Source organism: Accipiter gentilis, chromosome 3, assembly GCF_929443795.1.
Source record: "Accipiter gentilis chromosome 3, bAccGen1.1, whole genome shotgun sequence".
Lineage (NCBI taxonomy): Eukaryota > Metazoa > Chordata > Aves > Accipitriformes > Accipitridae > Astur > Astur gentilis.
The window spans coordinates 11,105,074-11,130,080 of record NC_064882.1 but is presented as its reverse complement, the minus strand read 5'-3'; the positions used below and the strand labels follow the sequence as shown (position 1 = coordinate 11,130,080).

Below are 25,007 nucleotides of genomic sequence, written 5' to 3'. Positions count from 1 at the left end.
GCAAGGTCACTCTACCATCGCTGTTCAGACTAGGTCAGCTTTTGAAGACATATTACTTCAAGCACGCTTGTTACCCTGACACAGACCTCACAGGCATATGTCTACCTTCATACTAGACAGCTTAACTAAAATGTCCTTATTGCTTAAGAAGGACACAATATCCTACACTGACAGTCCAATACTTACATACATGCACAGTATCAATTTCAGCTGGCAGATACTCTCACGTTCAGATTTTTGAGTTACTGAAACAATCAACTAGCCAAAAACCTCAGTTCCTCGCCTCAGGATGAAACCCTTCTGTTTCACTAAAATCCTGGGGACTGAGCTGCATCACTATGATTCAGATGGATGTCAGCAGATACAATCATTTGGTCCTCAGATCTGGCGAAGTCTGAAAAACCATCTAATATAATTGCTTGGCATCAGTACCAGAACTGCACGACTTCTCCTGCAGCTCACTGCATTTGTTAACCCCATGCCAACTGAGCAAGCTTTTACCTCCATCCTGAACACACCCACTCCTTGTGCAATAGCAGTAAGAAACTCCAGATCCAGGAGTTCATTGTGCAGAGCGCAAAGCCCCTCTAGGCACTTCGAAGTCTAAAATGAGAAATAACTACAATAGCTAAACAGGATCACCAAGTACCACGTGTTTTCCAGAAACAAGTATTACATTAAACATTTCAGCAATGCTAAACGCTAAGAACTCTACACTCAGACAGATGTTCTGTACATCACTTCAAAATAAGAAGTGCATACGGAAAGCAGTAAAAAAAAATGACACTAAAAAAATTGAGAAAAGAATAAGGATGTAAACGAAACTGACATGGAGGCAGAGTAGCCTACAAAACTTAAGCTGAAAGAGCCACAAAATAATCTAACTGTCCTTACGGACAAATCAAAACCAACCATCTCCAACACGTACCACAAATCATTAATGATCAGCTGACAGTAGAAGAAAGAGAAAGGCCTTTTCTTAGAACTGAAATACAATTTTCTGACTCTTTTCTCGAGGACAATGCATTCATTTCAGTGCCTTCTGAACAGCGACCCACTGACCAAAGCAATATGCAAAGCTGCCGTTCCTGACTCACAGTTCACCATGGGCAAATGATTCTCTTTCTAAAGACAGCTTAAAAATCTTACTTCAATAATCTTATTTTTCCAAGTTGCTCCAAGGACATTGCATAACTGAAATCAGAGGAAAGGTGACAGATGAAACATCCTCTCTGTTAAAGTAAGCTGTCCTTAATCTCACAAAGCACAGGAGACTTTTGGAGACTAAATGTTTTAAGCACTAAACGAGTATGCCTTCTTCATCTCAGTTGTTGTCCGAGAACTTTCTAAACATACAATGAATGCATCACCCAATCAAGAATTCTCAAAAGATGTTTTTCCCCTGTGGAACAATAATCCCTTCTGGTGAGCTGCATCCTCCATCCATAGCCTCTTCACACAGAGAGGCAGGGGGGTGGGCAGGGGGTGACAGATGCAGATTACAGACCTGAAGAGGCTGAGTGCAGCACGCAATCTTCCCCTGGCGCCAGGGGAGTACCACTCAGCTGGGAGCTCAGCCACCTCCACCCAGCCTCTTTCACCCCCGCACAGCTCAGCCACTGTTTGAAACCAGGTTAACATTAACTACTCCAGTGAGTAAACTGGTAAGAGAGGGTAAAAACCCATTAGGACTCAACAATATGAACATAGCCTAGAACACCACCTGCTCAGCCTTGGTTCGCAAGACAAAAAGGAGAGAAATGCCAAAACTATCATCGTTTTATTAGACAACACAGTTTTATTCTTCTTTTGAATAGGTAACTCAGACTGGTTCATGGGTGGCACACGCTGCTCTACATCATTATCTTTTCTTTCAATGCTCCCTTACAGAGAAGCATGCTCAGGCTTCAAATATTGTCAGTATCTTTACCTTTCTAATGTTTCCTTTCCTGGATAACTACCTCCGCTATGAGACAACATCAAAATTCTCTTAAGTTGCAACTATAAATATAAAAGTAAGCTTGTGATCCAGACAGGGAACCTAAGAAATTCTTTAAAAATTTAATATTTAAAGTTAATTATTTCTAGCAAATTCTTAAGTCATATAGAAATACATTCATATAGTTGTTAATGCATTTTTATACTTTTAAGGGAATGGGGGGGAGATAAATTTTAATTTTATACTCATTTTAACTGTCATCTATACAAATCTGTGAAGTCAACTACCCAATAACCGTTTCATAATGCCAAAACAACAGACTTCTATTACCCAAATTAAAGGATGTTCTCAGTCAGTGACTAGATATAAAACATTTCACCTCTATGACTTTTTCATCTTTGGCTCATAGCTTTATAGGGTAAAATGCAACTAAGAAAAAAGCAACAAATCTACATTCAGAAGGTGCACTGTGCACACTCATGGGAAAATTTTGAGGCTTCTTAATTTAAGGCCATGTCTGTGCTACCACATGCACTTAAAAAAAACATTCACTGATGGCAGTAGCAAGAAACTCATAGTATTAAAATGTGTGAGCTGCTGAGACTGTCACCTAAAAACATTAACAACATGGTTAGTCAGCACTTTGTGTCTTCAAATATAGGCAGCAAAGGTTTGCAAGAAAATTTAATCATACTGGAATTAGGAAGCAACAGTGGTGGGTGATTTTCAAATCAAAGGACTTGAATGAAAATGTCCTCCACTTTGAAGTGTGGCCATATTTGAGGATGAGCAACTCAAAACCACAGCTTGACACATTATCTTCATTCTATATGGAAGTATCTGTGACCGTTTCCAGAAAACTCTAAGATAAATTAACGCACTGAGTCAAAATTACAGGCAAGCCAAAAATAAGCCTATAAAGAATATGAACCATCTTCCATACAGCCTAATTAGGAGTCAGGTTATATGAGGGCTCTACTCTAAGTTCTTGTGGTCCTACAAGCAAACCATCTTTCATTGCCTCAGTGTTCAGGTCTGTAAAATAAGGGTAAACTTCGTAAGTTTTGTCACACCTAATAAACTCCACTGGTAACTTTTATTCATGAACTACTGAAAAGGGTTTGTAGTGACAGTTGTGTTTCAACCTGTTAATGACAGCCATCATTCTGCTCTTACTGGGGGGAGACAAGCACACACGTGTTTAGAGGGCGAGCCCAGGATACCCGTGCATACAAGAATAATCTGCTCAATTACATCAGAAACACTTTGCCACTGCCAACATAAGAAATAGGGATTTTTTATTTTTTTTTTTAATCTACTATATTTCATTTTGGAACCGTTTACTTCACCACATTATTTTCATTTTATATTTCTTCCCTTTGCATGCACAAAACCAGCCCCATATGATCCAGGATCACAATCTGAGCCAAAGCTCAAACTGGCAACTGTTCCTCCAGAGACAAAGACAAAAGATCCAAAAAGGGACATGCACACTTAAACTCAGATTTGGGCTAGGAAGTGGGTAACATCCTTTACAATCAGAAAGTGCCCACGTTTTGCCGGTCCTAGCTTTTTAATATATAAGCTTGTTGTAGTTACATGCTCACGTTAATCCTATATAATCCCTTTTAAAATTGCACTCGCAGCCTTCTTAGCAATTTCTTATTCCCAGCTCCGGCTACCGATTCCTTCCTCTTGCGTGGCAGCACTAGTGACTGCACTGTGGCACCAAGAGACGGTTCACAAATTGAGCTAGCAAAGACTAACTCAAAAAAAGGAAAATTAACTTCATGGGAAAAAAAACCAAAATAATCTTTCAGACAGAAATTCTGGCTCAGCCCAAAGGCGTACCAGTACTTCTGTCAGCACCAGAGCAGTGGCAGGAAGGAAGGAAAAGGACACTTCCAGCAGATTAAAGGAAGCTGTAAATTTTCCCCTTCTCAGATGCATGCCCTAAGTATCAGGGTGCAATGACACATTCCCCCTCCTTTGCCGCCTTCTGATTCAATGAATCTTTAAGTTCTTCATGGGAAGCAGAACAACTTCAACAGGAAAAAATAAAAGCATCAGCATCATAACCTACAGCTAAGTGATGATGACCTTCCCCATGAAAAAAATGGAACTGAACTGTGCCGCCTCAAAACAGCAAGGCTGCACAAGGCATAACCATAAGTCCATCACAGGATGTAGAATTACCTACTGTCACATCAGCTGGTACTAAAGGGTAGGGTTAAAGAGCAAAAACCCCCATGATCCTCTTATATATCCATGTCTGGAAGGAGAAATAGGTGGGCAGAGCGAAAAGCTACATAAATAGCTGCATCTCCTCGCTTTGCAACCCTGCAGCCCAGCTCTAAACGATCAGCAGAGACTTTGGGGAAAGCTGCATTATGAAATACGGTTCTCTTCCAGGTTTGTTTCTCAGACAAAACAATCAATTCAGGTTTGTTTCTCAGACAAAACTCTTTCCTTGAAAACTTCTGAGAAGTACAAACCACCAACAAAAGCACTGATGCTATACTGACAACACCTGTTTTTTTTAAAAAACCTGGAATACAGAAATGCATGGTCTGGAGAAATCAGCCCTCATGTCCTCTGTAAGCAAGCACTGATTGCTGCAGCATCCCTTCTGCTGCTGGTTAAACTCCCAGAGAATGACTCAAATTCAATTACAGAGCAAGGGAATCTCAGTATCATCTCTTTTCCTTCTACAAAACAGTATATACGAAAAAAAAACCAAAACCATGTGGCCCTACTGCATGAATGTTCACATACAGTTGGGGGGGGGGGGGGGGGGGGGAGCGGAGAGAAAGACAGTCTTGTATTTCAATTTCATCTCTTTTATTTCTGGTTTCTCTTGGTCAGCCTAGTCCCAAAAGTTTTCTGCTGTGATGCTGAGCATGAAACAAAGCAATTCACAGAGAGAAAAAAAACATAAGTTGCAAACCCATTTCTAGGAACTCCTTTTCTTCGGTGTTTCTAACTTAATAGGCCAGGAAAACGAAGGTAGTATGCTACTCCCTTTTTTAAAATAAACTGAAAAGGCAGTGCTATCCTCCTTATACTCTGCCCTGCATATACCACTATGCTGTGGCTGCCTGCTGAACTGGGTCAGTGAGCCAACTACCAACCTGGTGAAAAATAAATAAAAATTAAAAAAAATAAAAAAATCTGAATGGTTATTTTTCAACTGTACTGCTGCTCTGAATTCAGTTTATGACCAAGCAAACAGCTGAGCTTATACAAGGGAGAGGGCAATGGAGCGGGGGACAGGCTGTAAAGGGTGCAGGATGGCAATTTTTTATTTTTAAAGGAAGTACTGGCAGCTTACAAAAGCTTAAAATGTTAATCAAGCTAAAGCCTTACTGTTTTTTAAGACAGTTACGAACTACCATAGAGGAGACGAAAGAACATGCAGCTCCTGTGCTTGTCACACAAAAATCATATAACCCATCTTCTGGAAGTAGATATTGGTATCTAACAGTCATTTTCAGCCATCAGGGAGAAATATAACAGGGCTGAGTGAAACAGTCATGCGAATGGCACAGTAAAGGAGGAAGAAATACTAAGACCAAGCTTTCAGAATCCCTAGTACTTCTGATTTGTAGGATATGAAACTAAACTAAGTATGTTCGTAGTGTTACGACAAAAAAAAAAGTCTACAGCCATTGTCTACTTACATTTTTTAAAATATCAATGAGCTAGAAGAGTTTTAATAGTTAAATGCACTTAACCCAATTTTTGCATTTTCTAATTTAAAATTCTTTGAATTGCATATAGCAAAAATACTTTAAATAGCAGTAGCTACAGTGCTTATCAGTTAATTTGTTTATAATGAAATAATGTATAAACTTTTTTTCCCCTGAAACAATATCAATCTAAGCCAAAGCTTAAAAAATATATATGAAAACTTCTACATATTTGCAGCAACATTTGTTTCTAATCTGCAGTTCACATAAGTTAATGTAGAAGTCAAGGTCTTAGACCTGGGGACAATATTCCACCTACAAACTGATGATGAAACAACGGTTTGAAAATACCTATAATGTGATTTCAGTTATAATGTTAAAAAATACAGCAAAACTGAAAATAATTATATTAGTTCCAGTTAGAGAAACCCTTAACATCCACACTATTTTTACAGTACTCTCATAGCTGTTGATGCAGTCTGGGTTGAGGCAGTGTCTGTGAAATTCGGTCTGTTTAGCTTAGATCACTAAACTGAGCCTACACTTTAGGCATCTCACAAAGCAGCACTACTGCAGTAAGTGTCCAACTTTCAAAGCAATGGAGAGAAGGTCGTGACATGCCTTAAAGACCTTCACAAAGATACCCCGTTTGGGTGCCTAACCTCAGGCAGACAAGATTCCTTATAGGCCGTTTCATTTATTTTCCTCCATTGAGTGGGTATGAAACTGAAGCACTGCAGAAAAAGTGTTTCATAAGGCACCTGCTTTTAGGTTTCAGTTAACTGCTTGGGCTCAGTGGACTAGAGCCCACACCGTTTCCAGTTCAGGTACCTAATTGCTGTTCAACTCCATGTTAAGTAAATGCTTTAAAGTCTAATGTATAGATTGTAAGCGTTTTTTACATCAGTGTGATACCTGCTGATGTAGCTTTGGTTTAGGCATTACGTGCTACACGTGAGCAGAGTCTCTTCACATCCAAAAAGTTGGGGAGTTAAGTAATAATAATAAAAATATGTTCACTATTTCGTTAATGTTAAAAAGCCAGCATTGTAGCTTGTTACTTTTGTCTATTCTGTAACAAACCATGTGAAAAAAAATAACTTTAGAAAAAACCTACCAAAAAAAAGATTTGAGATTCTCGTATTGTCAGTTAATATAATCTTTAATCCAGTCTCATAATAAAAACCTCAACAAAAAGCTGGGTTCCATACATGATGTTGCCCATAAACAGTAATGCTAGCTATTGTGCACTTCATATAAACCAGTAAACTTAAATTCTGCCAGGTTTGCATTGTGTAATAATTAGCAGGTATGTACACTAAAATTAAGCTAGTTTTTTCTTTCTTAACATTTGAATTAATTTTACCGAGTTTCTAGTGCAGGGCAACTTATTGCATCCAACAATAACTCTAGAGTTTGAAATAAGTGCTGAAAAAAGACTTTTTAATACAGTTCTTTTTTGAGATTAATGTATAAAAAAAGAGCTAACTTCCAAAGGTAAAATAGCTCTTTTCAAGAAATACCTTGACGTTTCTAACACAGAGGGTAGTCATTGTGCTTGTCCACTCCCACAAATCCTCCTGATGAGTTAGCAGGAACTATCTTATACAGGCAGGGTGGATAAAAACTTACCCGTACAACAGGTTATAAAACAGTAACATCAGTTCATTAAAACTGATTAAAACAGGAATACTATGATTTTAATTCTCAGCCCATTAAACCAAACTAATCTTGCAAATGCAGTCAATGGAATTAGCACTGGCAACACTGAACTCTGATGTGATGCCCAACTAGTAAATTCAACATCCCCAAGAAGGATTGCAAGGAGTGCAGCCAGCAGGTGTGGAATCACAGAATAATTTAGGTTGGAAAGGACTTCTGGAGGTCATCTTGTCCAAAACCCTGCTTAAAGCAGGTCTAATTAAATCAGGTCTGTGCTAGTAAAAAGTCTTAACCTCTAAATCAGGAAGCTGGAAGCAAAGTGCTGATTGGGAACGGTCCCAAGAACACATCCCCAGTCTTAACCGCAGAACTGTGCCCAAGAATTGTTTGGGGGAACATGAATCGGTACACATCAAAACGCTATAAGGACGCTCTTTAATAGTTAAGCCACAGAGGTGATTGTCCCCCAGCATGTGGGAAAGCTACAGCAAGGTGTTTGGTATGGTAGTATAGGTATAACCCCATCATGCCCCCTGTTGGACAAGTGTGCTCTTTTGTGTGGTCCAGCAAATAAACTGTCATTTTGCTTGCTTATTGGAAATACTGGGGGCGGAGGGGTGGAAATTACCTTAAATACATTTAATGATGAGGTTTGACTGAGGAGCAGAGTGCAGTCAGACCGCTCAGTGCTTTACGGTCTCTCCGTAAAAACTGAATGGTTCAAGTTATTTCTAGTCACATATTTACTAAAAAAACGCAACACAAAGGTAGACCATATCAAAGGTTATGGGTGGGGAGTGTAATCCTGTATCAAGGAAAGAAAGGAAGAAAAAAACATACTGATTATTTTCAAACTCTCCTCATCTTAAACAGACTATCCTCTGGAAGCAATGAGCCTAAGCCTATATGCCACTGATCACAGGCACAATGCCTATTCACTACACAATCTCATTGAAGTCCCTGGAACTACCAGCTGAATAGATTATTTAGAGATTTGCAGAATTACACTCAACAACAAACACATCAAAACCACCCAATTACCTACTTCTGTCCTAAACTCACACTTAAGAATCGAGAAGCCAAGTTCAAGAAAATCTGTATGCCCTATAAGTCACATGGTAAAAAAAATCATGCTTGTCATTTAAGAAGAAAAAAACTGAAGTACTCACAGGTAAAAAAAAAATTAAATAAAATAGTCTTGTATTTTCAGCTCTCTTTGAAAAATAAGGCTTTCAAATGAAAAATCAAGATGATTCTACTGGCATTTTAACCCTCCCTGGATATATAAAATCTGTTACAATAATGATCACAGCAAAACAACCAACAGAAAAGTTTATATCAAATAAGTAAATACAAAATACTCTGCCCTAAACTGTTGAATGAATTTGAATGAGTGTCGCCATTTTGACTGAACGAACTTGTTATTTTGGACCTCAGGAGTTCCACCTTCTGATGACAATATACTACAGGGAGAGCAGAGGGTGAACATCACCACTCACATCACTTTAATGACAATGTTTAAAATCTCTGGCAGAGTTAAAACATCTTGTTTCCAAAAAAAAAAAAGCTTATGTAAAACACCAGAAGATATTAAATTTCTATTACTAATTCTGTACTGAATAAGTGAGAGTTGACTTATGCAGCTAATATTAAATTTAGAAATTAAATACATGTCCATATTGTATGCAGCCTAGCTGGAATTCACTAGATTAAACATACTAATTAATTTTGTCATGGTGTGTTTTGTATTATAATTCAGCATTTATTTATGAGGCCCACATATTCAGTTTACTGAATTTAATGACTGCGCTGTTCTTAAACATATCATTAGAAGTGCTAATGTTTTGTATCATTAACCCTGTATCATTCCACAATTAACATAAAATTATCAAAAGAATAATATAAGTGGCTATGCATTTTTAAGCCACTTAAAACATTTCTAAATGTACTTATAACTATTTCATGCTAAGGAAGAGTTGATATTCCATTTTCACTCTAAGATATTCTTCACTCAAGAGAGAAAATAAAACCCCAGCTTTTCTGATCACTTATTACTTTTAAGTTTCCTGTATTGCACAGTCATTCATAGATGTATTTCTGGGTTATCATACATTTAGATAGACTGCTACCTCTTATTGACCGCACGAAATATGTGAAAGATGAAAACAGGCCACAAACATGAGTATTTCATTACAAGGTAGGTCTTGTTTCATGGTCTAATACTACACAAATGACTGATAAACTTTCTGCAAGGTGATGAGCATTTCTACTCCCAGCATTCACTGAGATATCACTATGGACCTCAGACCTTAAGTGTTTGTCAACACCTCCCAATATATTGGCCTCCGCTGAAATCACACACTTCTGCAACTGTCAGACAAACCAGGGAAAAAAAAAAAATCCTACAGTTTTGCACTGTAGTGCTTACTAAATCAAACTGTATTGAATAGTCAATGCATGCACATGCACATATACACAAATATATTTTTAAAAGCTGCCAGGAAAGCTTTTTATTCATCTGCCAGCAATTTCTATCAAAATCAAATTACTACTTTTGAAGATTAGACAATCAAAATTGGTGCATGTGTATTACCATTGCAAGCACCAAAGCAAGGTATGAAAAAAGAATCCTTCCTACCTTCTATACAATATTACACACAAAATTATCTCTTAAATCAGGCCCAAAAGAAAAACCAAGAAACTATAATGCTAAAGGGCTCTGTTGCCCAAAGTCTTAATTTTCTAACTAGTTATGGATGAAGGAAAATTTAAGACTTAACACCTATCAGTCTGACTTATCAAATGCGAGCTAGAATTCCCCAGCGTTCCCAACTATGCTTTTATTTGTTTGCTCTAAACTCAGACAATCACTTGTGGAGACCCAGTATTTCTCAAGTTCCACCATTACTTTAAAGATAAAATGTTTCTGCCTTCCAAAATGGGAACAAGGGTGAACAAATGGCAGTTTAGTAATTGCTGTCTGAATGTTAAGACTTCCAATGACTTTGCCTTTGCTGTTAAAGCAATACACAAACACTTCAAACTTGTAGCCAAAATTTCAACCAGTTGATTTGTTGGAATATCAAGTGTTTCCTCGGTTCCAGCTGTGTAGGTTTGGACAACACCACTCAACCTTTTGACACTGAAATCAAGAATATCTCTTAAGGTGAGTAGGGAGACATTGAGTACTTTATATATTCAGTAGCACGAATAAAGACCATTTTTCAAAGAAAAACTGATTTAATAACATGAATTATTTTCTGCTTTGCCAAGTTCACTAACAGAATGAGGGTTTTTTTCTTTTAATGGAAAATAGCGTATGAGCCATGGCACTTTTCAGGGGCACCGAAGCCTATTCAAATTAGCAATGTATTTTATAACAGGAAAGATGTAAACTGTTCACAAAAAAAGAAGAGTTAAAGTGAGATCTAAATTGAAAGCGTTTCATGAGCATAAGCCCTATACTTCATCATCTGCGAAGTAAATGACAACGTCTTCACTGAGGTGAGTACTATGCTGGTTTGCTTTAGCTGGGAACATCCTAGCTTCACAAACCTTCACGCTCTCATTCATAAAAACAAAACTACCCCACCTACCCAAGCTTTCTGAATGCATAGACGGTAACATAGACAAGAGGAAGAATATTAGTAATACAATCTGGCTTTAGATTTTTGTTAGACAACTGTGATACTATTTACTTTTATAAAGCTGCTCAGCACTTATTAGTCTCATAAGGATTACATCATTAGGAAAAGAGATTTTTAAATAAATGAACAATTTGCTGTGACAAGTAACATTAGATATTTTTTGTGTTAAACAATGTATCATTGCCTCTGTCATTAGATAACAAACTTCTTGAGACAAGTGCTGGTCAGTTTATTTATGCGGCACTCTAAGCATAAAGTTTCGGTATGATTTCTTTAAAAAGGTCAGACAAACGTTCAAAGAATTATAATGAGAATGGATGAGGCCTTTGAAGGACGATGCAGTCTTTCATTTGCTAATCTAAAGTAACACTTATTAGCAATGATGATTTCTTCAACCACTACACAGTTACCCACTCCATGACCCAGACAAGTGTATCAAGGACTTCTATCATTTAGGAAACTATTGTTGTATTATGGTAAATCATGTGCTGATGACATATTTTTTTCCCCCTCTAAAAATTCTAACATGCAGCTTTCTATTACAATTCCTGCCAAGAAAAATATTTTAAAATCTGTATTTCACCAAATTTACCATTGACAGGAGTTTTCTTAAGACACTAAAAATTGTCAAGAGTCAAATAAGGAAATAAGACACATCAGTTCCTTTGTATGTTGGTTTAACTGCTGTCAAAAAATACTAGTAGAAATTCAACAGAATGTGGGAAAACACCACCAACAGCACTACTGATTTCAACACAACACGTTCCAAGTTCCACACCAACAGAGCTTTTACGATAGTATTTGTTGGTTTGCTGAACATTTTTCTATGCTGTCACAGGAAAAATTACAAGTTGTAGTATCTTAAGATTTTTGTAAAGTGCTCAAATTCTACACTTCTGTAATTCAGATGCAAAAATACAGATGTAAAGGTTTAAGTTTTGAATTTAAAAATTTATAGAATACAGTTTTTAGACTGTCATTATAGAAAGAAATTCTCCTTCCTTTTAGCATAAATTACTTGAAAGAGTAAACAAAGCTGGCAAACCTGTTTTGCACTAAAAATTTCTGCCATTGTTCCAGTGTCTTGCCAGGGAAGAAAAAACAAAACAAAACAAACAAAACCCAAAGAAACCGAGACTCTATTATTACGTAATTATAAGCTACAGCTAACACATGTTAAGATTCTCATTTTAAACATTTACCAGAAGTGTGTTTTAAAAAAAATAAAAAACAGGAAAGTCAACAAAAATAATTTAACACATCTTTTCTCATGCTGAAAACTGTTTTTCATGAATGCAAATGCAATCTTCATGTATAAGTCTACTGTAAAACTAAACAAAATTTGCTACTGTAACCTATAATGCGCATTTAGTATACGAGAAAAGATTTTAACACAAAGAGATACTACAGCCTCCCAGTTCAGTAGTACAGAGCAATCCAGGTAATTTGCTGATTTCAGTGGATTTGCAGAGTACGTTAATCAGTGCTGGATTTAGTACACCACTTTCCAATTTCTAGTTTACTGTTTTGCTTTCTGTATTTCTAGGCACTAATGTTTACAATTAACTTTTTTGCAGACACAAACATACACATCAAGTATCAACAACCTCAATCTGTTACACAGACACAAGTTGCAAAATTTAAAATAATTAGGTCTGCTAGACTTGAACTTCCACATTGGATTTCAGTCTGAATTAGAAAAGCATACCCACTCCTTTGCAAGACCCACGGCGTCTATCAGCGCAAAACAGTTCCAGGTTTAAACTACTTTCCTATCAGTGTCATACAAAGCATGACCTTTGCATAAAAACTATTTTACAACAGAAGTAAATATACTATAGGATGAAAGTATGTATCACACGGACAGACCTCCATCTAAGAAGGTAATCAGAGATACAGTTCATGTTGTAGTCTCTATTTTATAATACGTTTAACAGATTATTCCCTTTGTACTAGTTCAGTAGCAGCTATTTCAGTTACAGTATTAAAATGAACCTGTACTGACAATGTTTCTTCCACAGCAAAAGACTGAGCTAAGCGGCGTGGAGCACTTACAGCCTGGTATTCCTACACATTTTGTACTTTTATTAGCTTCTGATCTGCGTAAGTCCAGAAATATTTTTATGCAATGCTTCAGCTGCAATGTTCTCTATATTGTTTACATGCACACTTAAACTAGAAGACTCATGTAATTAGTTCAATATGCAAACTTAAAAAAACCTACTGAATGCAATTAGTATGTCTTGCAAGAAATACATAAATAACTACAATTTAGATTGAAATAACTATCCTCATAATAGACACACACACATAAATAGTCTTAGAATTGCATTTACGATTTTCAGAGGTTTCTTATTATTTCCCCCCCCCCTTTTTTTTTAAAGTTTGGCCTTTTTTACTTATTTTTTCTCACTATCAATAAATCAGTTTTTCCTGAACCTAAAACATTTACTCATCACGCTCAGCAGTAGCGTGTGATCATACACTATCAGTTAAGAATGAAACGGTGGTGCAGCTGAGACCAGAAGGTGCACAGAGGCAATGTGCAAATATTTCAGTAGGTATCGAAACAAGCACTATCCTTGCTACTTTTAAAAGGGAAAAAAAGAATTAGCACATCTTTCATTACCTTTGCAGGCAATATGTAGTAGATACACAGCTTGTCATCTGAAACTAGCCTCGTGAGTTTTGATTTCCAACACTAAAGCTATTCTTCAAAATAATCTAGCAGACATGCATTGTTACAGGACATAGTGATGCACGAAGACATTATCTGTGCATTATACCTGTCACTCCAGACTATATGTGAAGACCAATACCATAGTTTAAGGAACACCATTCAATATAGGTATTGGGGGTTTGGGGCGGGAGGGTGTGTTTGTCGTTTGGGGGGGGGAGGGGGGGGGGTGGTGTCCATAAAAGAACACCATTTTTTTTTTCTTAACTATTCTGTCGAGCTTCAGTCAGGCCACAGAAAGGGCACCTGAGTCCCCTGACCCTGTACTCAAAACTCTTGGAAGCCGTAACACTTGTTTTGAAACAAATCACCTCTAGAGATGGAGCAGGCTTGCTATCAATCACTAACAAGTTAATTCCACATAATAAGGCAGGTTTGGATGCAGACTGATACATTGTGAAATGCTGTATCTAAAATTGATTAGAACAGCACTCAAAATGAATGCAGCCCTCCAAACCACTTCTTTGCTCAGAAACATTAATCTCAATTATAAGGAGAGCTTCATAATGGTAATGCTTGGTATGAAAAAAGTATGAAATAAATCAGATTTTATAAGACACAGCAATTAATCAGTTTTAGAACTAAGAAAAGGTTGTTAAAGTGGCACACTACTCTTTAAAGCCTCTGTAACCTCAAAAAAAATTAAATGTTTAGGGTTTTGTTTTGATTGCTCAGCTGACAGTGTAGATACCTACCCTAACGTTGGGTTTCTGATGTATTTTACCACAAGCTAAAACTCTGTGCAAATACTACTACACTGTTACAAAGTTAAAGCATTTATTTTGAGATCACAAGATACTCTTCAGCCTATGAAGAAGAATCGCGTGCAAGCATCCTGAAAGAACTTATTTAACCAGTTAGCGTGGGAAGAAAAATTTGTTTCATCAAACCAAAGTCTTTATTATAACACACTAAAATTATGTCTGATATTTTTTTGTGCAGTTGATACTGCACAAACTTGCAGGAGCTAAAGTCACATTATCACTACATTTGCTAAAACAGTAGACTTCATGAGTTTACATGTATTCATTTAATAGAACAGATTATATGGTAAAGCTATTCTTAAAAGACAATATTAGATACATATGTTAATCTGATTAACAGTCTCTAATGTGTAGTACCACAGTTCAAATCTGTCTCTAAATCTTAAAAGTGCAAAATACTTGCGTAAGATTCTGAAGAAATATCATAAGATTTCTCTTTAAGAATTTTATATTTTCTCTCGTACGCTGCCGGAGAGAGGAGTTTTCTACAACAGAAATGCAGCATTCAGTACAGTAAATGCCATATCATTAGAAGCGCTTCTGACCTGAAGCCTTAGCATAAGTCTCTGGTGTTTTATGTCTATATAGCACAATGCCCCTTCGCAAACAGCACCTGATCCTCCAAGATGCTGAGCACTCTTAGTTTTTACTGGGCCTAATCCAAAACTGATGCAAGTCAGTGGGAGTTTTTGCATCAATCTACATGGGCATCAGTCTGCATAAGGCTCACTGATTTTAACTGGAGGTAAAGGTACTTGGTGTTTTACTGAGCCGAGCCTATAATCTGTTAATTGTTGGGGGTAAGAGATGACAAAAATGTACCTTCAGGTTGATTATGATTTAATTTTCTGGTATTTTATGGGGCTCGTACCAAGTAGCTGCTTATTAAAAGCAGCTACCGTGGATTGATTTGTAACTTTAAATCTAGTTTCTACTACTAAATCCTTTTTTCCCCTTTTCCATTTGAACAGAGAATAATTACTCCTGGCTCAAAGAGAATTGACTGAAGTACCAGTCTTAACTTGCTAACTGGATTATGAATGTTATTCTGGATTTTCTTCCTCCAGTAAGTATTAAACAAAAGAATCTTCTTAGCATGGTCAAGTATTTCTTCTACCAAACAATATCTTTCATCTCAGTGCTCACTCACGTAAACTCATTTCACTTTTTAATCTGATGTATGCATCTAATACTTCAGTACATTTGGCTTTTTTTGCCTCCCCTAATTTGCCAGACCATTGAAAATAACCCAGCAAGTTCATAATGGCAAAGCTAGGAATCGTAAAATATTGTTTTTCTCAACCTACTGCATTTTCCCCAAATGTAAGTGATGTATTTTTCATACATATTCATACCCATATAGGGCCCATTCTTCCTAACTATTCTTACGTTACATCAGAGTACACTTTATGAAAAATCTTTCCTTACGCACAATATTAAGGCAATCTCCTAGATGCGAATGCATTCATAATTCTGAATAGCACTTGGATTATTTTAGAAGGGAAGAGCAGCTGTACTTTTCATCAGAAAGTGTCTTTAAGCGTTCTACAATTAACTCTTCTGTAAGACAACTGACCATAGGTGAGCAATGTTTGTACTTCAATACGCTCTTTACTAGACTGAATTTTAGGACGCAAGCATCCACAGAATATTATTGTAACTCCTCAACTGAATGATGCCAGATACTTTGCCTGAGGAAGTATACATAAAATGCAGCAGGTAACTGTCAAATAAAACCAGTCAAGCATCCAACTAAGGAGGCTTAACGTGTAAGAGGACACATGGTATTCAGAAAGTACAAAAGTAAAACTGCTGAAGTTTTCTTCTAAAAAGGTATCTTAAATCTAAAAATTTAGATGAGCCTAGAGCTATTCGGCATCTTACAGAAACAGCTGCAATTAAAACTTTTAACAGGGCGCGAGCACAGAAGGACGCCTTTCTGCGCATTTTATCTCGTTACGTTACTTTGCTTTAAAGCCACTTCGCGACGCGAAACTTTTAAGCCCACGGAACAACGGGCTCGCTTCCCACATCCACGCAAAGAAAAAGCCCACCAGATACCAGAGACGTTTGTCGTGTCGTGAGGGAGGCCACCCCTTTCTCTCCCCAAGCCACAGCGACATACAGTCTCTGTCGGCCGCCGCGTGTTTTCGCGGCACAGGAACGCTATTTCCACTTACAATTTACCGAGTAAGTCATTAAAGACGACGGCTTCCCTCACGACCCCCCCTTCAACAGGAGGGCAGGTAAAGCCCCGCTGGTACTTGCGAGCCGCAGACCGCCCGGCAGAGCCCGTCACCGCCCGCCGCCGTTTGACAAACACGTTGCCAGAGGACGAGACGCGGGGAGGGAGAGCCCCGCGCGCACGGCCGCGAGGGAACGCGAGCGAAGTTCAAAACCCGCCACAAACTTACTGGGACCGGGCCTTCGCCCCTCCGCCCCCGCCGCCGCGCTCACCAGACACAAAGTACGGACGCTTCCATTTATCTTCCGAGAGGGATGAAGCCCACTTGGGAAAGCGCCGAAACTGCTGCGGTGGCGAGTCCTACCGCCGCCCCGCGCGGCCGGGGGGGCGCGCGCCCGCCCGCCCGCCGCGCGCACACGCCGCGGGCGGCGGGGGGGGGGGGGGGGGGGGGGGGCGGCCGGGGATGGGGAGGGGGGGGCCGGGCCGGGCCGGGCCGCCGCGCTGCGCCGCGCCGCGTCCCCGGGGCGAGCGACGCCGCTCCCCCTCCCCGGCGCGGGGCGCAGCCGAACTGCCGCCGAGGCCGCGCAGAGCCGCTGACAGAGCCAGCCGAGCCCCCGCTCGGTGTTCCGCCCCGTACCGCGGAGTTCCCAGATCACGCCGCGCCCCCGGCCCCTGCCTCCGGCTCCCCCCGCGCCCGCGCAGCCCTACCTGGGGCCGCGCTCCGGCCGCTCCCGCCCACCGCCCGGTCCCGCCGTCAGCGGTGTCGCCGCGGGGAGGGGGTGGGGGGGGGAGGAGGAGGAGGAGGAGGAGGAGGAGGAAGGCGGGCCGCCGAAGCCCTCCGCCGTCCTCCGCGCACCGGCCCCCAGCCCGCCCGCCCGGGGCCGGCGGGAGGGCAGCGGCCCCGGGCCCCCGCTGCCGGCCGGGCGGCCGGGCGGGCGCGGGGAAGAGGAGCGCGCCACTTACCGCGGGCGCGCCGCGAGCCTCGCCGCCTCCGCGCCCCGGCAGCAGCACAGGGGAGAGCGGCGCACGCCGGCACTTTGTCAGGCCGGGCGGGCGGGAGCGGAGGGCGGGCGGGAGCGGGGGGAGGGCCGGGGGCCGGGCGGGGGGAGGGCCACGAGTTGCTGCCCGCGCCCCCCGCCGCGGGGGCTTACGCGCCCCGCGGAGTTCACTTTCCCCGCCTACCTCCCCCGCCGGGGCGGGCAGGGAGTTTGGCCCCTCTTCTTGCGGGAGGGGAGGGCGAAGGTGCGCGCACGGCAACGTGCCGGGCGGGGGAGGAGCGCGGGGAGGAGCCGCCGCCGCCGCCGCCGCCGCCGGCACCTACTTGCGTCGTAGCGCGGGGGACCCGGCCGAGGGCCCCGCCGCTGCCCCGGGACGGGACCCGCCGGGCTGCGGCGCCTTTGCCTCCTGCCCCTCCCCCCCCCCCCCCCCGGGCCCCCCGTTTCGCGTGGAGTGCCGCGGCGCGGCTCCCACGCTGTGCCCAATCAGTGCATCCACGACGCCGGCGGTGATTTAGGGGTCATCCGCGAGCAGCACTTCAGGCTGATGAAAGGCTCTTCGCAGCTTTCTGCCCTGATGAAGGTGTCTGCGTGCTCCTGATTGCAAACACTAATGAACTTACACGGCTTCATTACGCATTCCCTCCTCCCGGCGGAGGCAGAAAGCTTCCGCCCGCCGTATTTTGTTTTCCGCGGGGACCTATCTGTTTGTACTGAGGGGAGGGGAAGAATTTGGGGAAATAACGCGCGGCTCCCTGCCGCGCAGCGCCGAGCCGAGCCGAGCCGGCGCCGCGGCCGGCCAGCCCGCCGAGGCACCTCGCCCGCTGCCGGCAGCCCGGGAGCGGCGGCGCAGGGCAGCGGCGGCAGCGGCGGCGGGGCCGGCCGGCAGCCCCGCGCCCGGGCAGGCCGATGGGCGCCGGCGGGGCTCCCCGGCCCGCCCGCCAGCCCCTCGCACGGGCGCCCGCCGCCCCCGCCCGGCCTCTCCTCCGCGCCCCGGCAGTTTTCGGAGTGAGGCGGGGGCCGGTGCCGAGTGACCTGATTACGGCTCAAACGTCTGCTTTTCAAGCCATTTCTCCCTCGCGTACAAAGGCGCTCCTGCTTATTTTTCTCCCTGACTCCTCAGCGTCCTCCCGCCTCAAAGTAGCGGCTGTAACTTTTCACACGCTGAGATGTTACCTAGCTCTCTGTCTAGGACCGCTCTCTTCCTCATTGCTTTATCCTTTCCTTTCAAACTCAAAGGCGTTTCACACACGAGATGCGAAACACTCGGGCAAGTTGGGCAGATGAGCAGCTTTGAACGTTCAGCAGGCTGCCCGCTGCAGTACTTTGATTTTCCAAACTTGAATTTATCTGCCACGTCTCCGACTCTGTAAGGAAAGATGCGCGACTGTGTTATCTTAAATGCTCCCAGGGAAAACCCCTGTACTGCTCTGACCCGAAATGACTGGGAATACCTCCCGGCCGTAGGACCGTTACTGCAGGCGTTACCGACGAGCCCTGCTCGGGCTGTACCTCTGGTCCGTCCGGCGGTTGTACCTCATCTCACACGCCAGTGTTTTACCCCTGCGTTTTCCGTTGCATTCGTACTTTGCTGGGCTCGATCTGAGAGGGTATTCAAACCGATTCGACAGTGCTGAGATCAGCATTTGAGAGTTACAGCACACACGCACGCACACACGCACCCCGCCAGCATCACAGAGCAGCGTTATGCAGCACGTGCAATAGAAAACCACAAACGTTTCAAGCGTTTTTAAGTGGGCAGCCAATGTGTAATTCATAATGCTGAGCATACAGAAAACAAACCAGGTATTTTACAACGGAAATAACTTGTCTTCATCCCCAGGAAAGACGCAGTATTACCGAGTAACTACTTTTAAATACAGGTTTGGAAAAGTTCTTTTCAAGGTACCAAAACTAAACCAATGGGATTGAAGTGAACAGTCTGCGCTGCCTTCGGGGGTGACTCCGAAGTGGTGGGATTTCATTTGCAAAGGTAGGAGTCAGAGAGACCTCTCCAGACAGAGTTCTGTGCCGGTAAGTGCCCAGACGATACAGGTAGAACTAGAATCGCCATGACCTTGTCTTTCAAATAAAATGCCCTACAAAGGTTTTAGTCCTTGTAAGAAAGCACTCAGGGTGTGAGAATGTGAATTGCACAAAATTCTTTGTGACAAAACACGTACAGCTAGACACACGGGAGTAATCTTAACCCTGAACTTACGCCACGTGCTATAATTGTTGTTGCGTAGCACACAAAATAGCATTTCTGCTAAACTAAAAGCAAATCTTGCAGAGTCAGAGCCTTACATACAGTTTTCTGCTTTTTGGTTTACAGTCCCCTAAGACGAAATTAAAAATTATATTTGCAAATGCAAACATATGAAGTGGTATATTTTTGCACTACTACTTCAGCCATTTGCACTACCTTAGCTAAATCCATTCATCTAGTACTAACCTGAACTTTTTACCACCTCCAAATACAGTGAGTTAAGATGCTCCTCTATTATAAATAGAAAGATTATATAATTCCTTCCTTGTGCAAAGCCCACCGGATCAACAACAAACGTCAGCTACTTATTAATACACATTTGAAGTTCAGAGGAAGATATTTTGGTGCTCTTAACCTGAGCATAACTGAAGCAGCATTACTAGGCTTACCGAAGTTTAATTAAATTTCAGCCTTCAGAGTTTAAACCAATTCGAAAAGTGTGCAGTCACATTTGTGTTAGAGCTTTGCAGGAAAGTTCTATCTTCCTTACGTCAACTGTTAACTGTGACTAAACTCTCTAAAAGCAGAGCCCAGCCCTTCCTTACTCTTTTGGCTTGCCAATAGGCTTCCTATTTCGGTGGGGAAAGAACAAAAGGGTATGCGTTCCCCATCGCCTTAGAGAGCCCTTTTTTTTAAATGTGACTATCAGTAAATCTTTTGGGACGGTAGGTGTTGGTGAAAGAAGAGAGCGGGACGTCCTCTGCTGCGAGGCGTGCCGGCTCCTGCACTCGTCTGCCAGTAACACCAAAAGATGCGACAAATTCAAGACCCTGTCGCGTTCTTTCCAAACTTCTTAAACTGCTCTTAATGTGTCCTTCCGTACTTGAGCGGTAACTCGGGCTCCGCCAGGGCTTATCAGCACTTTCGGCTCCCAGGACTCCACGCTCTTTAGGGTACTCGCGTGTCCGAAGATAACAGACCTCAAAACCTCTGCCTTGTCAAAGGTCCTTGGTCTACAGCTCATGGAGGAAGGAATTGTTTCTAACCACCCGTCTCCCTTCTGGCTAAGCGGCAAGAGGCGGTTTAGTGCAGCTAGGTAGGGATTGCCTCTACGCGATGCAAACCACCAGCAACACTACCCTGCATCGGGATACTCCATCATCACAGTCCTAATTAAAAAAATAAATAACCGCTCCTCTCCACTCTTCCATCAATCTTACTGGCTGATCCTAACATGGCAGCAACTATTCCCGTTCGTCCTCCGCACGCTTGGCTCCCCGGCTCCTGTTCCTGTGCGAGCCCCGGGAAGGGACCGAGTTAGCAGCTGCTCGAGTGCTCGCTTTCCAGAACGCGGCGGAGCTGCCTGCCTCCCTTCCCCTTCCCCTTCCCCTTCCCCTTCCCCTTCCCCTTCCCCTTCCCCTTCCCCTTCCCCTTCCCCTTCCCCTTCCCCTTCCCCTTCCCCTTCCCCCCCCGGCTGCTCGGGTGGGGCGGCGGCCGAGCCCGCGCAGCCCCCGCGCAGCCCCCGCGCAGCCTCCGCGCAGCCAACCCCCGCCGCTCGCAGCCCCCGCGCCGAGAGCGAACCGCGGCGGGAGGGAAGGTGCCTGGACCGGGTCAGAAGGTGACGAGCCGGCCGTGACCAACCCTCTGCCGTAATCCCGGGCGAAAACCCCTCCCCGCCTCGGGAACGGGGAAACTTTGGGGAGAAGGAGCCGGACTGCGCCGCTCCCCCGGCGGGGGAGGCGGGAGCGGGGGCGGGGGCGGGGGGGTGCAAGCGGTGCGCTAGGGATGCGCCGAAGAAATAACTCAGGAGATCCGGGGGACGCATGTAGCTAAACCGTAAACATTCCGCAGAAATAGCTGCGCGATCTCGCCAGTTTTTACACCAGCGTGCTCCGCTGCCAGAAGTAGATCGAGAAAGGCGCTTTCCCCGAGTATCGAATTGCGGTAAAATTGTAAAACAAATATTCTAATCTGATCACTGACAAAGCTATAAAATTAAATAGCTGTCTGCAGAGGGAAATATGTCTTAATTACCTTAATTAAAGCAAGATAGCGCCTTACACACATTCATTTTGAAGCCACTAAATGTACTGATTATCATACAAATCAACCTTTAAATGGGGGTCATGCTTTTCCACTACATTAGTTTGTGTTCCACTGCATAAAACAAAGCTATATGGGAAGCTGACCTCTGGTGAAAATGATGCACTTCAGCTGCGCACAACTGCTGACCCTCTTCATTGGGTTCTTAGGAAAGAACCTGAAGGAGTTTGCATATAATTTGGAATACAAAAATGCCTTTCATATGGTGTTAATACTGCAGTAGGAACTACTGCCTGAGCTAAACTTACGGCCTTAAAATCAAGCACATAATCACTTTAATCACCTTGTATTCATAAGTAGGAGTCGTCACAAAATGCCATTATTGCCATCGGTGTGAATTAGTACACAAGGCCATGAAAAATTTAAGATTTGTGTTTGCCAGTATAACACTTTTCCAGCAAACTATAGCTGGGGGTTACTAGCCATATTTTCCATTAACAGGAACGATGCAGAATATTTATAGTGACGCAAAAGTCAATATTCAGACCTTATATGCGCATGCAGAGGTTTACGTAATAAAGTCACTTTTATTCAGAATTTATGATTTTTACAAGACGAAAGAGGCCTTGTTTTAAATAAACTTCATATCCATAATTAACTTTTTTTTTTTTCCTTTATGGCTTTCTGGCTGAAAGATGTATGAAAAAAAAAAACCTGAACCACTGTAAGAAATTCCACCAATTAACTGTTCAAATAAAGGAAGTCTACAGAAAAGATTATCTGAAGAAAAGAAAAGCACGTAGAATGAGGAAAAAAAGAAACTAAATGTGCTTTTCTGTTTGTTTCTCTTCTTTTTCCTTCTCCACTGCCATGTACTCCTCCTAGTAGAAGACATCACTAATAAATGCAGTCTGGGAAACATACCTCTCTAACTAAAACCTCTAATGAGGGACAATGGTCTACTACTTTACTTTGATAATTTGGATGTTAATTGCTCTGTCTGATGTGCCTAAACAGAGATTTTATTAAAATACTACTGGTTTAAAAAATTTCTTGGGCTGTTGGTAGTAAAATATGTTGTATTCAAGATGACTGTTTTCATTCCTGGAAGACAAGAGTTCAGGCAGTAGAGTGGTAACAATCTGTGTTTGTTCCTGTCTGCTCAGGAGAACTGTTTCTAATTGATCTGGCATGGAATTTAGTTGGAAATGTGTATGTTGCAACCTAAGCACAGTCCCTGTATGCTTTGTAAAGTGATCACCATATGGGCCTTATTTGAAACATTTGAAGGTTTTTAGCCATTAACCTTGTTTAAATTGAGCTGTAAATTCAACTCCCTGAGCTGAAAAATATATATGAGTGTGTGTGGATGTATGTCTATCTATATATGAATATAGATGTGTATCTATATATGAATATAGATATACATCCACACACACATATATGCATCAACACACATCTATAGACACGCATACACACTGACCATTGCTAGGTATCATGACAATTATTTGCATATTATTACTAATTAATAAAGGTACTTGTATTTTCAGAAAAACTGTTGAGTGAAAATAAATGTGGACCTAAAGAGGAAGTTGCTGGTATTACAGAGACATTTTCAATAGATGCCATTTTAATGTTTGAGGATATTTTTATATTTTTTGTGGAGAAAATATGCTTAGGTCTATTTCCACATATCAGAATATTTTTTACCCACTCTCCTGATGTAATGGAGATTTAGTTAAGAAAGCCCAGATAAACTAACAGCAAAGCTGTCTGAAGTTCCTCCACAGAAAACTTTTAGGAGATAATGGTTAACTGCGGTTCTTTCAATCGTGGGGCCAATTATCAATTTTTAACCCTCAAAACTCTTAATAGCGATTTCTTGTTCTGAATGTAAAATGAACGGCTAGGCTTTGTTACAGGTAATAGTGCTAAGTTATGAATGCTGATGGCCTTCTTGTACAGCCTTAAATTACATTGAAAAAGATACAGTTTCTTTAATTAAAAAAGCTGCACTGAACTAATCCCTCTAGCTGAAAAAAGAAAAGTTTTAAGCAATCTCTTTCTGCTCTGGGAGAGAAAAGCAGACAATACCATAACAGATCAGAAACATAAGCTATAGTGTGCAGCCAGGAGCACAGCAGGGAACTGAATACTGCTCCGACTGTGTCATTTTTTAATCCCCCATCCCAGTTTTCCCCGTCTGACCTCATGCTGAGATGAAGTTATCACAGAAGACAGCTTTACTCTCACCAATGAATCCAACCCTGGATCTGTATTATCCTCAGCAGATCAAAACACCGCTTTCATCAAATAGCATTATCTGCATAAAAGGCATGCAATTGCCCGATAATTTCACCCAAACTACGCTATTCATTTAAAGGACAAGAAGAGAAATGTAATTCATTCCTTTTTTTCCCCCTGGAAAAGCTAACTTATACTTCACTCATGGGAACTTTTCTTTTTTTAACACAAGATCTCAAGAAGAGGTCCATTAAAAGTTTCCCCCTGGTTTACAATTAATTGTTAGAGTACCCCTGTGCCGCTTGAGTGACATAAGAGTAGTTATGCAGAAAACTGGCAGGGAGAATTCACAAAGCTTGCTGTAGCCATGATACTGATTCCATTAGCCATGGTTCTGCTAACCCTAATAATCAAATCATATATGGCATAATTGTAGCAGCCTAAAAATAAATAGTAGCTAAAGATATTTACAGGAGAATTGGGTGATACGGTCTTTCCAACAAATAGAAATTTTAAGTCTAATCATTTTGCCCTAGCACAGAAAAGCTGCACCACAAGATCCCGAAATATCTTCACTAATGTATGTGTTGTTTATAACAAACATGCACATATATTAAAAACTCATGCTGGTGCCTTGTCTTCCAGAAAGGAAAGTGCATGATGCTGTGGCTCATTGGTTTTATTGATATATGCTACAAAACAGTAAAGTCATGATGGAGGTGGGCAGATTGCTCCAAATGAGTGCCATTACAACAGCTATTGTATTTGGACTATTCCACATACTCTGCAGAAAATTGTTAAACCATTCTTGGTATTCTTCTGCTTGTAAAGGACTTATGCATATCTCATGTTTCTTCCACAGAAAAATTGTAAATAATGGGGGGTGGGGAGGT

General features: G+C 42.0%; 1 protein-coding gene across 8 annotated transcripts in view; it reads right to left on the bottom strand.

The window, feature by feature from the left end:
• Positions 1-25,007, bottom strand: part of TENM3 (teneurin transmembrane protein 3) — a 478,347-nt gene that overhangs the window by 410,329 nt on the left and 43,011 nt on the right. The window contains exon 1 of one of the 8 annotated variants that reach the window (XM_049792490.1): positions 17,587-17,656. The exons of 6 other annotated variants lie outside the window; for them this stretch is intronic. The gene's annotated coding sequence lies outside the window, so the exon portion shown is untranslated. Of the gene's footprint in view, positions 1-17,331; positions 17,378-17,586; positions 17,657-25,007 lie in introns of those variants that run through there. One more of the 8 variants, XM_049792501.1, reaches the window with a different exon arrangement.